General features: G+C 49.5%; 1 protein-coding gene across 5 annotated transcripts in view; it reads right to left on the minus strand.

Moving 5' to 3' along the window:
• Positions 1 to 13,902, minus strand: part of LOC100117267 (zinc finger protein 768) — a 62,759-nt gene that overhangs the window by 9,920 nt on the left and 38,937 nt on the right. The window contains exon 3 of one of the 5 annotated variants that reach the window (XM_032596131.1): positions 13,524 to 13,579. The exons of the other annotated variants lie outside the window; for them this stretch is intronic. The gene's annotated coding sequence lies outside the window, so the exon portion shown is untranslated. The remainder of the gene's footprint in view (positions 1 to 13,523; positions 13,580 to 13,902) is intronic. 5 annotated transcript variants of the gene reach the window in all.

Below are 13,902 nucleotides of genomic sequence, written 5' to 3' on the forward strand. Positions count from 1 at the left end.
ACGATTCCACCTCCTCCCCGGCGCACACAACGCGATCGTCCAATCTGAGCCGGCGCTTGGAATTCTCCAGTATGCCGAGGGCAAAAAAGGCCGCGCGCGCTGACTGACGCATCGAGCCGTGAAAATTCATGCGGCTTTTCCTTGATCGATGGATAGGTGCGCGGGCGAGTGAAAAAGCGGAATATGGAAGACGATCTCCTCGGGTGCAGGCCACGTGGAGGAGAAGATCGATCGGCAAGCTCGGCGATTTATCGATCGACCAAACGCCTCCGGTGATCTTCCACGGGATCGTTCTCGCGGAAGGCAGTGCGCGGTCATTTGTATTTGCAGGCAATATCATATGCGAAAGGAAAAAGGGGCGATGGTACAGCTCATTAAGCATTTCTCGTTATCATCGCGGAGCTGAAAAACCGCAGCAGCAGCAACAGAAGCGACGAATGGAGACGAGAGATCGACAAACAAGCAAACAGGTGCCCATACGCAGCGAGTGCAGGCTGCGAGAGTTGAGAAAAAGCTATACGTAGCCAGAAGCGGGAGCTGCGTATAGGTAGAGAAAAACAGAGCTATCGATAGAAGTAATGAGGCGGAATGAGCTACACCGACGTACGCATAACGCAGACCCAGAAATAGAAAGAAGACGACGGAGATAAAAAGCTCGCGAGGAAGGTCGAGGACTCGTTAAAAAAGACATCGCGACCTAATTGGCCGAAGGATGCGCGCAGCGATTTGAAGAAAAAAAAAGCCGGGGCAAAGGGAGCAGCAGCGTCACGTTGCCGATTCGCGATTCACGATCGGATCATTAACGATCGCGAGCGTAAGGACGCAGCGGCGCGGGCGATCGAGAAAGGCGATCGATGCGAACGCCTAAAGATCGACGCCGCCGCCGACAACGACGTAATTGGTAAATGGAGCGCGAGGCCGCGATCGCGGATTAGGAGGATGCGTGCGAGACAAATTTAGACGAATACCGATCTCTCCGCGACTCTCCGTGTAAACAAACCAAGAATACTACATCTGATCGAGTTTTCGAGCATGTAATTATGTACTGAGCGAAGGGAAAAGCGACTCGAATTATATCGTTACGTACGTCGGTTTTTTTACGTAACCGATCGATCGATTTTTTCCCGGGAGCCCGAACGTGCGTTTTCTTTACGTGCGTATGCACACAGGCGTCCGTTTTTTCGCCCGATTGGCCGAGTGTAATAACAGACGGGTAATTCGTAAATTAGATATATGCGCGCCGAGCTACCTGCAGTACGCGCACGCGTTCTCTCTGCATGCATCGTTAATAAAATATGAATGATCGCGCGGCTGCACTGATTCATGCCGTAAGTGCCAACGATTAACGAGTGCCTGACCCAATTACCGATATTTTTGCTCTCGATATACCCGCGGAGTGTCGGCCTTTTTTCGCGGCGGTAACCAATCGGGTATTATGTATCTCGGTGTGTGTATACGCGCTGTTTATGACAACCGTTAGACGCAATTCCTGCAGTCTTTTGTTTTTCACTCTTGAATTCGCGGCTCGATTTGAAAAATTCGTTACATCTTGACAGCAACTACGTACATGCGGAGAGAGCCCGAGGTCTCGAGCAATTTTTCTCTGCCCCCTCACTCCTTAAACGCGGGTCATTCTCTCGATAGCTCTCGTAAAAGTTAAGGAGTCTCTCGCGCGTATAAAGGAAACAGGTCCAGCGCGGCGTGGGCGTCAGTTCACACAGCGGCGGTGCTAGTTCGCAATACCGCGCGCGCACGGCTATACAAGCCAAGAAAGGCTTGTTAACGAGGCGGCTCTAATTTTAAATAATTTCGGGCAATTAAAGCGTATATTTCTGGCGGCATGAGAGTCGCGGGGTATATGGAAGAGGGAGAGAGAGTTAGGCGGGTCTATACCGAATGTTGCGCACTATATATACTCCTTTCCCATTCGCCTGACCTACATGTTGCCGAGCACCTGATTAAGAGCGGTGTGTCTATTCTATATAATGGGCTTTTTTTGCTAGATTTTTTTTGGCTCTCGAGACGAAGTACGTCTTTAGGTTTTCCCAAGATCTCTGACCTCTGGAAGCCCGATATCCCTCGTTCCAGAGGAAATCGCCCGGAGAGCAGTAGAGAGACAAACAGGGACAGCAGTGCAGACCCCCGGAGAGAAATTCGCGTCTGCCTACGGTCTCGCGCGTAAATGTATACACTCGAGGAATGTCTCTCGCGTCGGCCGAGAGCGAGCGCACCTGTAGCCTCGACGCAGGAGAAGCAGAGAACAGGTTGAGGAGCGCGCGTGGGTGGGGCGGTTCATCTCGAGGACGAGAGAGACAGAGAGAGCGTTCGTGTAGAGAAATGATCAACGAGGTACCCTTTTTTGTCCGCTATTTTCGAGAAGGATACTCTTAACGAGATGTATTTTAATTGCCGAGTACAAATGATATTCCCCGCTAATCGAATGATCGTAATTTCCGAATCGCCAATCCCGCGCACTCGAGAAATAAAAAACTCGCAGCTCGCGATTTTTACACTCGAAACCGCAAGAGAAGCCGCGCGCGCCCAATTGAAATGCAAGACAGCGCGTAAGTTCAAAGCCGTCGCTCTCGAGCTGACACCAGCGAGCTACCACACACTCCTACCTTACATTACCTCTCTCTCTCTCTCTCTCTCTCTCTCTCTCTCTCTCTCTCTCTCTCTCTCTCTCTCTCTCTCTTTCTCTCTCTCCTCCCTCGTAAAGCAGCAGCAGCAGCAGCAGCTCCGCCTCGGGGCAAAATATCGCTCGCGCGCCGCTATATACGAAACACTGTGTGCCGCCGCAGACTACCAAAAAAACCAGACGCTGCTGCTGGGCTACCGAAGGGCCGCTCGCGTATATAAACCACGAGAGCGAGAGAGCGAGCTGAGAGGCTTCAATCGCAAACTGCTGCTGCTATATACGCGCGCTTTTTGCGCGGGGAGGCGGCCCCTCGAGCGCAAACGTAACGATCGGCGAACAATGTTGGCGAGAAAAACTGGTCCGGTTGGAATGTTGATTTTTACGTTGTTATTCAATGTTAAGGAGCTGCACGCGCGAGTGCAAGCGACGAGTCGGGCCGAGTCTATACTGCGTCTGCTCCGGTACGTGGGAGTGTACGATTATTAAAAAAAGTAGCGACAATCGTCGACGGTTTTTCGAAAGCTCGCGGATAGTCGGAAACGCGCTCGTTTCACTTCCACGCGTGCGTAGGATCGATAGATCACACGGCGACGAGAGCGAGGAAAAGAAAAGATTTCCGCGAAACGGGCGACGACTGATTTCCGCTACGTGACGCGATGCGACGGGAGGATATAATCGTCGTAGCGGTATATACGTATGCTCGAGACGCCTAATGCGCTTTTTCCGCTGCTGCTGCTCGCTTTTATGGAAATTATTCGCGCGGTAAGTGAGTTATGTGCGACACCGCGGCGAACACGCTTTTTTCGGCCCGACGATCGGACGCATTCACGCGCTTATAAAAATTTCGCGCGCTTTTTTTCGGACGAGGAGGAATTTATAAATCAAGCGGGGTATGCGATCAAGCTCGTTATTGAAGCTTTACGATTGTTTAACGTTTCTCGGAGTCGGCGAGAAAAAACGCGCGGGGGCCTTTATCGCCGCCTCTGTTATGGCAAATAAAAAGGAAAGACGCGACTCGCGCGCGCAGTGTAATAACGAAGGAGTGCACGCTCGCGAAAAATTATTGTCGTCTCCGGACTAATACGACGGCGGCGTCAGCCTACTTTTTATCCGACTGTGTGTGAGCAGAGAGTCGGTCTGCGGGTGCGGCTCATAAATGCCAGTCATAAAGTATAATTCGAGCTATCATTACCTCTGAGTAAATAGACTGAAAAAGGGAAACAGGCGCGAATTATTTTCCCGTCTAATTGCCCGCAGGTGGAAAAAAGATCGATACCGTTTTACCATCCCCGAAATCCCCAGCGCATAAATCTCGTCTCTCGCGTTTTCCGCATAAATCTATCAGAGCCGCAGCCTGCACAGAGAGGACGAGAATAGAAGCAAGCCGCCGGCCGCGGGGCTGCATAATGCCGCAAGTGGGCGTGTTTTCGCAATCGCGGTAAATTCAAAAGAAGCTTCACTCCGCCGCGTGAGACAAGTGGACCGGGCGAAAGTTTTATTACGCACGTGTGTACACGCGCAGCGAGTATATTACGGAGAAGGCGTCTTATTTCGGGATGAGTCATCCCACGATTTATCCGCGGAAAAATTAATTTCAGACAATTAATGGGTGGCGTCGCTCCAACTCGCGGAACTTGGCAAAAAGCGTTAATGGTCCCTCGGTCGCGTCGCCATAAATTTCATTGTACTTAGCCATGCGCCCTGCCGCCGCAACCGCAGTAGGTACGCAGTGTACAGTAGTACGCTTTCTCGCGCTGTCGTGTAGGCACGTCCACGCGCATGCGCGCACGATTTATAATTATAATTTTCCGTGCGGCTGCGTGCGACCTGTGACATAAGACTGCGCGCGCATTCCTGCGTGTTTTGCGCGAAGTTTCGGCCGAACGATTTCTCGCCCATCGCGTATAAATCCTCGCTCGACTTCGAATACGCCCTATAGGATAATTACGCGCGAATTCAAGGTTCGCGTTATATCTTGGAAAACTTTACGCGCGTACTGTATGAACAGTGTGTACGCAGAGACGAGCGCGCAAAAGTTGGGAAACTCTCGGGGATTCAGCGCCGCCGCATCGGAAGAGTCATGGCATCTGCAGTGCGCAGCGGAGTAGCCGGGGGAAGCTCCTCTCTCTGCAGCGGCGGAGGATGAAAACACGCGGGCTTCCTATGCAAATACCGCGGGCGATTAATGCCTTTGGCATTGAATGTTCAGCAAGTTTAGCCCATTTCTATACGAGCGCGCGAGTAGAGGCGTACACTACACGCGCGTATACTGGCGTACAATGCTAAACGAGGCTAAACTGTTTAAATCGTCCGCCAGACAAGGAGGAATCGAATGCGGGACTTTTGCAGAATTTATTGCCCGCGTATTTCAGGTCGGGCGTTTTGCAATTATGCGAGTTCCGCGAGCCCGATAGAAAAATCTCCGATTGACGCTGAATGCGAGCTTTTTTCCGACTTCGGTCTTAGATAACTGTATGTAATACGCAATAATTGGCCGGGCGAATGCTTCTCTATCAGAGTATAGCAGCGGTGACGACGACGACGAGAGAGATCGGCACTCGACGCGTCGTCCTTCTGCGAAATTCGCCGCGATCAAAGCCGAGACACTGCGCAGTCGGCACGACTTTTATACGTTGAGCAATTGCGCCGGGTCAACTCGAGGCAACGACGCGTGGGCGGCGAGCTTTTGAGCTGCGCTTTTTTTCGCACGCGAGCCTTTTCTTCTAGAGGTCCTTCACTCTAGCCTTTTGGGAATTCAATCTTCGCGGATCGATGCATATTATCGCACAGGTCTGTTACGCTTACATTACATAAGCCTAATTACACGCCTCCCGCGCAAAGCGGCCGACATCACGGCTTAATTGAGATTCAGCAAACACACACAGGCTCCCCCGACTCCGATTATGCGGACATCGTAAACACTTCGCTAAGCGCGCGCGGCGCGCGTATGCAAATGAGCCGTATAAGCTCGCGAAGAAGAGGTGGCGCGCGCGCACGCCACTACCTTAAAGAACGTCGAATTTCATCGGTGCAGGCCGCCCTCGCACGCAAGGTGCGCGCCATATCGCCTCCGGGGATCTGCTGTCCGAGCGATGTGTGTGCATTGTTATTCCGGACGCACGTATCCGAGGGGGCGTAAGGGATTTTTTCACGCCTCTTGAATCCTGACGACCTAATAAAGGTCGTTTGTTTTTTCTTACTTCATACTTTTGAAGGGGAACGCAGTAGCGCTTTTTGGGTCGACTCGCGGCGACGTTTCCCACGTGAAGACGTACAACGCGTGCACGGCTCTCGGAGAATATGAGGCGACGACACGCGACGCGTCTTCCAGTTTCCAGCGAATCTCAACAACGCAGGGGCGGTTGATTAACGCGGGGCTTGCGGAAATTCATACGCGTGCGAGGGACACTCTTCATCCGTGAAAGCCTTCTGCAATCGCTCTGCGAGCAAATAGATCATCGCGCGCGAGGAGAGAAATCAATCTAGTTATCCTCAAGGACTATCCGTTTCCGTTCCTCTTCTCTCTCCCTCTAATAACCGACATTCGCTGTAATCCCGTGTCGGATCCGTTGCGAGTGTATAATCCGGCATTGCATGCATATATTTCTGCATGGAGGTGTACTATGCGGTTGACGCACTTTATTTTCGTTTGCGCAAGGGTTAATTCCACGCGAGAGCTTTTAGGCCAAATTTCGCGGAACGATCGATTTGTTATCATGCGAAGCTAGACTTGTCAGGACGATTGCGAAGAGAGAGATTGGCTCAATGCACAAGACGCCGCGATCAGACAGACACACGTGCTCCACGAGACACGTGGTGCGCGCAACATCCCGCCGACGAGAGGCACAGATCTCAGTGCAGCGCGAAGTGCATTCATTCATAAAGCGTTCATTGACGCATGAACTCGTCGGCCGCGCTTTTCGCGCGCCGCCACGTGAATGGGCCACTTTACAATTCAAATCCTGATCGTGACTTGCTCCGGTTCTCTTTTTGTTCGAAAAATGCGCGTATAATACGCTCGCGCGGCTTTTTTCTCTCTTTGTTCAACTCGCATCGCGGCAGATAAATCTCTCGAATTATCCCTCGATGCCCGTGGAAGTGGCCGTTTAATCCTGGATGTAAGAGAGAGAGAGAGAGAGAGAGAGAGAGAGAGAGAGAGAGAGAGAGAGAGAGAAAGAGAGAGAGAGAGAGAGAGAGAGAGAGAGAGAGAGAGAGAGAGAGCATAAACGTTACAGGAGTCACTTTATAATCGAGTCGAGAGAGCGTTTTACGGGAAAAATTATGTAAGATATAATAAATGAATAACGTTTATAATGGAGCGCGAGCGAAAAACTTTCTAAAAAAACTCGAGCGATCGGTGATTGCCACCGCCGTCGGATACTCGCAACAGTTTCAAAGGCCCGCGAGGGGTCCCGATAATATCGCTCAATTTCTCTCTCCCGCGCGCTGTATCGAAATCTTCGTTGTATTCACGGCTGATGGAAACTCTATATTTTACCGGCGAGTCGGCGTAACACGCCGAGGGAAATCAATTTCACGGAAACGATATTTTATTCTTCGAAGCCTTATCGAGCAGTGATACATCGATCCGCATGAAACATAACCGTTCGAAATTCCTCGCAAACAAATCACGCAATCGTTAACAAGCTGTGCGCACTAGTCTCCGAAATAATCCGCGGCGTTATCTCCCACGGAACGATCGTATACTCTTATCCCAACGAACAAAAAAAAAAGAACAACGGAGCTTATTTAATTCATTGTGTGCATCGTGAATTCTTCACGTTATCTCCGCATCACACTCGCATATAATATATAACGGCTGCTCGACTGCGAAAAGAGCGAGTCGAGGGCGAGCGAAATAATTATGGAACAATCGTATTAGCGATAGCCGCTTCTGCGGTGGCACGCGAAAAAGGCAAATGAGACAATGAGTACCGCCGCCCTAACAGCCCACGCGCAGAAGAGTAATATGCGCCGCAGCGCGCGCGCGCGAGAGAGAGAGAGAGAGAGAGAGAGAGAGAGAGAGAGAGAGAGAGAGAGAGAGAGAGAGAGGAATCCCTGAAAAGGGCCCCGCAGCGATACTACAGCAGCAGCGCGGCGGTGTACATAATGGTATACAATCGAGATGAGGGATAGCATTGTACATAATATTATTAGCCGCCGACGCTGTAGCCCGCTTCGGAAAACGTGTCGCCCACTTCCGTTCGGGAGCATTAGTTTTGGCATCGAGCGCGAAAGGAACCGTTACTTATATTCTTATGACTTGGTAAAAACCGTGAGGTTTATATATTCGCGGCTTATTATTGCGCTACAGAAGCGCTCTATATCCAGGCGGATAACTATACACTGCACCAAACGCAGCTAGCAGAGAGCGCCTCGAGGAAAGCCGCATTACGTAAAGGCAGCGCGAGCGACAAGTGCGATTAAACGAGCATGTAAACGCGCCCGCGTATAATATAGACTGGAGAACGCGAGCGAATGTCCGGTAAATCAATCCGCGAGCGCACCGCGTTTGACATCCGATACACGAGTAAGTACACTCGGCGTAAATATGCTTTTGCCGCTATGCTGTCGGACTAGACTGTGCAGCTGTGCTCCCAGGGAAAAGAGATTTCTGCCGGGAGATCGATTCTTACGTCAGCTTTATGTGGCGCAGTATTGAATGATCTATGCACCGCTCGTGCAGCAGCTTCTTTTTATTCTCCGGGAAATGCATATAGGTTATAGTCTTTTCGGTTGCTTTTTGTTCCGCGCGCAACCAGGTAGGCTAATTAAAAATTCAGCGGCGATAAAAATAGGTCTGCCGACGTTAAATAAGTACTCTCGCTACTTTGGAATTCCTCGAAGGAGTTAATTTTAGCCCAGCTGCCGAGCTATATGTTCACGCGTGCATATTGTAACATATTCGTGCCGGTTAAAATAGTCAGAGTCGCAGTTCGAGAGTTTGTATATGATGAGGATCTTAGCGCTCCTCGCACTGGCAATATAAGTAGAGCTCGCGTTCCGAGGGATCGGTCCGCGGAAAAACTTCGCCCGATAAATATTTATGCGAAGCCTCCACCTTTCGAATCCCCTTAAAGCCTCGAATTCATTATGCACCTGAACTAAGCACGCGCAATTATGCGATAAAATAACAATCATCGCCATATACACGCGCGGGTATACAAGGTTAGTACGTGTATATACATCGCGCAGAGCTTTCATTCCGCTAATGACAGGCGCTTTTGCGTTTTCCGCGCGAAACGGAAAAAAGACGAGGGAATATAAAAGGGGGGCACATACTCTGCAGCGCGCGCCGTATAGAAAGTCCCTCTAATGAGATCCAGTTTTAATTAGCTGAATATGGCCGTCTCCTTGTCAACGCATACATGTGTGTGTGCGCCCATATGTGTTCGCGTAAACTTTTGTCACAACGCATGATCGATAAAGCGGTGCGTGTGTATAGGCGATCAGGAAAGCTAGATCTGCAGTGCAGGCGTGTAGGTATAGAGGGAAGTCGAGGGTTTTGCAACGCTGCTCGGTGGAAATTCGCGGATCAGTCCTTTGCGCGATTCCGCCGCTGATTCGAAAGTGTAATATGCGTATAGCTCCCGGGCCCAGCGTGTGTTTCTGCGGCATTACTCTTTTTCGATCGAATTCGGATAATTGCAATCTGTCCGCTCGGATCGTATCATTGCTGCCCGTTCGAAAACCGCTAATGTCTCGTATAGAAACGAGACAATAATGGACTTCTCGGAACCTTGAAATACGCGAGATTTTTTCAAATAAGTACTTCAAAATGCCACCTGTATCTCGAAAAATCATCTCGACCACCTGGAAAAAAGTCCGAGCACTGCAGAAGATGAAACGCGATATAGATATGCGGGAGAAAAAAACGACGCGGAGGGTGGGAGGAACGACGGCACACAGGTATACCATACACTCATATTATACGGCGCGCTGCTGTTGCAGAATAACCGAGAAGAGGAAGACGCTCTATCCTCGCTCTCCTAAGGCAAGTTTTTATCGCGACCGACATCTGCCCAGCCGATCGTCATTACCGTGCTAAGTAATCCTCTGCTCCTCGTTTCTCTCTCTCTCACTCGTCCCTTTTCCCTCTGGGGCTAGCTTTCCGAATTCATCCTGTGCAGTGCGCGCTTCGCGCTGTCGTTTTTCTCCGGAGCCACAGAGATGAGTGGATGAATTTTTGATTTTTTTTCCGCGAGGGGGGAAAACTGGTCGGTAATTAACGTAATATAATGGGTTTTGCGCGCGCGCGAGAGAGTGCAGTTTTGATTAATGAGAGATTGATAGAAGAATATATACGAGCTGCGGAGAGCGTTTTACGAGGAACTCCGGGGCGGTTTTATGGGAGGAAGAAGAAGAAGCGGAACGTTTTTAATAGAAATTGCACACACTCGGAAAATTAAATGTCCCGGTATGCTATACTCTCGAGGAAAAGTTCTTGCCCCGTATGCTGGCTACACGCCTGATCGTAATTAATCGGATTGATTAAAAGTCGAGAGGCGGAATAAAAAGTGCGATATGGACTCGAAAGAGGAGCGCGCACCTGATGAATGCACTTCTAAATCAATCCTAATACACTTATTCCACTCAATTAATCTGCCAAGCCCTCTGCTGCAGCCTCTCGACCGCACAATTAATCCGCGGGGAGAAAAAAGACTCGGCCGCAGAGTGCACTCGATTTCGCTGCAGCAGCAGCTCTCGAAAGAAAGTATAAATATAATAATAATAATGGCAGCCGCTGCGCCGTGGCTCGCGCGCTGCTATATAGCTATATAACGGAAATTGATTTATGCTGCTACGCGCATCATTACGGTCCTCGCTTTACGGCTTCATCGCCTCGATGTGCCGCAGATTAGTGCTACACTCGCCCGCACGCGCGGAAAATCGCGATTATGCCCGCGCCGGAAACGACTCTTATTGCCTTCTCGTCTCTCTCTCTCTCTCTCTCTCTCTCTCTCTCTCTCTCTCTCTCTCTCTCTCTCTCTCTTTCTTGCGCTCACGCACGTGCACGAGAAACTGTCAATTTCATAAAGAGAGGCTACGCGTGCGCGCGGAGTTTTTTTCATATCCGCAGCATTATATGTGAAATGATTCGGTTTGTGATTAGCTCGGAGGATTTTCATGCGCGTATAGAGTCGTAAAGCGATTCTTTTTGGATTTTCATTTTCGCAGATTGTATCTCGTTCTTGTGTAAACACAGCTGAACTTTCTTATGTAATATTCTTTTAGCCCGTGATTACAAGACGCACAAAACGCTTTGAAACTAATAGACAGGTGCTGAGTAAACATGCTAGCAAATCGTATAGTTATTATATAGATAAACCCAATTTACCAAAGTAATAAAGTTTAATGAGCCCCGATATACAGCCATGACTTATACGCCCAACTATGTCCGCCGAGCTAGACCGATTCGTTTCCAAAACAGTTTAAGAATCGAGAATCAGATCCTCCTCTTCTCCGCTGATTGGCTCCGCATCTTTTTCATTATCTCGACTCGGCCACGCATCCGAGTAGAGGGCTCGTTAATTATCGGTAGATTCGATCGAATCGATCATATGCGCGCGGATTGGTCGAGCCTGATTGCACCGCGGAGTGAGAGAGGGCGATTTAAACGAGTCAACAAGCCTCGTTATTGTCGGCTGCCGCTGTGTGTCTCTGCGGCCTTGGCAGATTGAAAATCTATAATTTCGGGCTGCCTTGAGTACAGTTGTGGGAATTACTGTGTATGTGTATCAGGAGAGGGTTCGTTTTATTGCTCCTTTGCTGCTGCGGATGTACGAGAGCATCCGCTGCTTCGGTTTCGAAATCAAGGATAAAAATGATTGCCGTACGTACAGTGGCTTTCGTGGGAAATTCGTTTGACAAACGTTCGGCCAATTAATACTGCTACGTAACGCACGCGAGCTTTCTATGATCGTATATCGGTATACAATGCATAGTCATTTAGATTGATTTACAATTTTTGGACAACTTTTACGAGACACTGGGATTCTTTCCCGAACCGCGGAGTAAAAGTACACAGAGCGTTTTGAAACGCGTCATAAATATTGATTCACTCGAGAAGATATAGCCACGAGCCGTTCGTCGTTGCTTCTTTTTCATCGACAATCGCCGCGCTATGCGGGAGAAAAATCAATGCTTAATTGATCGTTCAATTAGGAATAAAAGGCTCGTCGAGCGATAGCCGAGCTAATCTGATTAGTGATTGGCGGGACAATCAAGTGGTATCGATCGATTTCATCGCCGTTCGCGGGAGGAAAAAAAGGAGTCGCCGCGCGGTGTGTGATGCGAGGCAAGATTGCGCACGCGATAGAGGGAGATCATTGTTCGCTGATAAATTAGTACATTTCGTACGAATTTCGCGCAGCCGCGAGAGTTTCGATCAATTAAGCGTCTAATCGCTCTATTGTACCTTTGACTTATTGCATCGTTGGGCATTAGAATCGATTAATGCGTCGAGAAAGTTTCAATTAAAACGACCCGAGAATATCGCGATTGAGGAATTACATCGAGTGTGGAGGCTGTAAAACTGAGTTACATTTTCGCGAAAACCCTCGATTCGCTCATTTCTTACAAGGCATTGAAAATCCAGCGTTATGTTTACATGCAAAACGAATTTATCGCGAGTCTAAACAATGAGACCTCGCTTTTCCACTCCCGTATTCAACGTCGAGCCAGTATTTTCGTTCTGTCAACGCGCCATTGTCCGCGAAATGTTTATTAATCCTATATGAGCGCCGCAGCCGAGGAGAAAGAGTACAGCTGCGGAAGAGGGGGGGGGGGGAGATGGGGGAGTCGAGAAACCAGTCGCCGCAAATTGAATCCCGAGTCGGGCCTCAAGAAGGTTCTCTCGCCACGTATATAAATATCGAAGAAAGTATATACTCGCACGAAAGCGCTTCGAAATAATCCGAAACCTCCGAGCTGATTACACTCGAATGCACATCGCCGTTAGAACGCGCTTGGGAGCACAGAATCTCTCCGACGCTGCGGCGGCGGCGCAGATCAGTTCTCCGAAAAATTCACTCGCGGATGCTGCGGTATTTATGAACGTAATAACGATTTTTACCCCCGCACATGCACCGGCGATACTTCTCGAGCGTTAACAAGAAAACTTTCGAAAAATTCATTAAACTGTAAATAACATCTAAATACGCCGGCGAAATAACAACTCCGTTAAGTTTCCCTCTCGCGAGCACAGAGGAAAAGCGGCAACAGGTGCTCGCGGCTGCCGGCGTTCGCCGCCACCTTCTTAAGAAGCCGAGTCTCTCTCGCACTCGTCCGTTTAATGGGCCCGCGCCCTTGCGCGCGTCACGACGATAATCGGCGCATAAAATCCGTTGCTAATGGCGCGGGAAAATTCAAAAAGGGAGGCGCCCCGCGATAATAAACGCGAGTCGACCCCACGCAACGGGCTTATCGCGAGATGCATAAACGCGCGTAACCTGGCGATGAGATGCGAGCGAATTTTACGTCGGTATTTACAATTTTCTGTTTCAACGCGGCTGCTGTATCATACGCACGGAGAGTATAACGTACGCGCGATTTTTGCCGAGAGATTCTGCGATTTTACGGTCGGGTGCGGATGCCTCTCGCGCGCCCGAGATGAAATACGATTCAGGCCTTATGAGATAATTAGATTATATTTCGTTTAGCGGCGGAGCTCGCGATTTTTAATGCGCTAACTGGGCTAATTTATTGTTTAGACTATGCCCGAGGATGAGAATGAACTAACCGTAATTTTGCCGAGACGATGCAGCTGGGATTGTGGATCGCGCTTGTTTTAGGGATTATTTACGCTAGTTAACAGTTCACTACTTCCGCGATCGTTTTCTTATTAATTAAAATTATGAGCGTTCGAACTATACGGGCAACGTACAGACTTCTGGTAGAGGCTCCCGTAGCGGTTCAAGGGCGTTTCCCTCGGTAACTTACCTGAAACAGAAAAAAATAAAAGATTATAAATCTATTGCAGAAAAACAAACCTCCTAAGTATATCCCTTCATTGCAAAACAGCTAGCCCATAACGATGCGCGGATATAAAGAGCGTCGCGCTGCTGCTGGCAACGTCATTCCAATTTGTATCTTGTTCTGCACTCAAGTCGCGAGATATTCGCGGCGGGCCCTGCTATACTGAATCTCTCGCGGCGAGTCGAGCCTTTTAAAGGGGCTCACCCCGCGTGCAGTTCTCTCTCTCTCTCTCTCTCTCACTCTCGCGCGCGCGCGAGAATGAGATTCTCGCGTTCCTCACGAGATTC

This window comes from Nasonia vitripennis, chromosome 1 (assembly GCF_009193385.2).
Source record: "Nasonia vitripennis strain AsymCx chromosome 1, Nvit_psr_1.1, whole genome shotgun sequence".
In the NCBI taxonomy this organism is placed as follows: domain Eukaryota; kingdom Metazoa; phylum Arthropoda; class Insecta; order Hymenoptera; family Pteromalidae; genus Nasonia; species Nasonia vitripennis.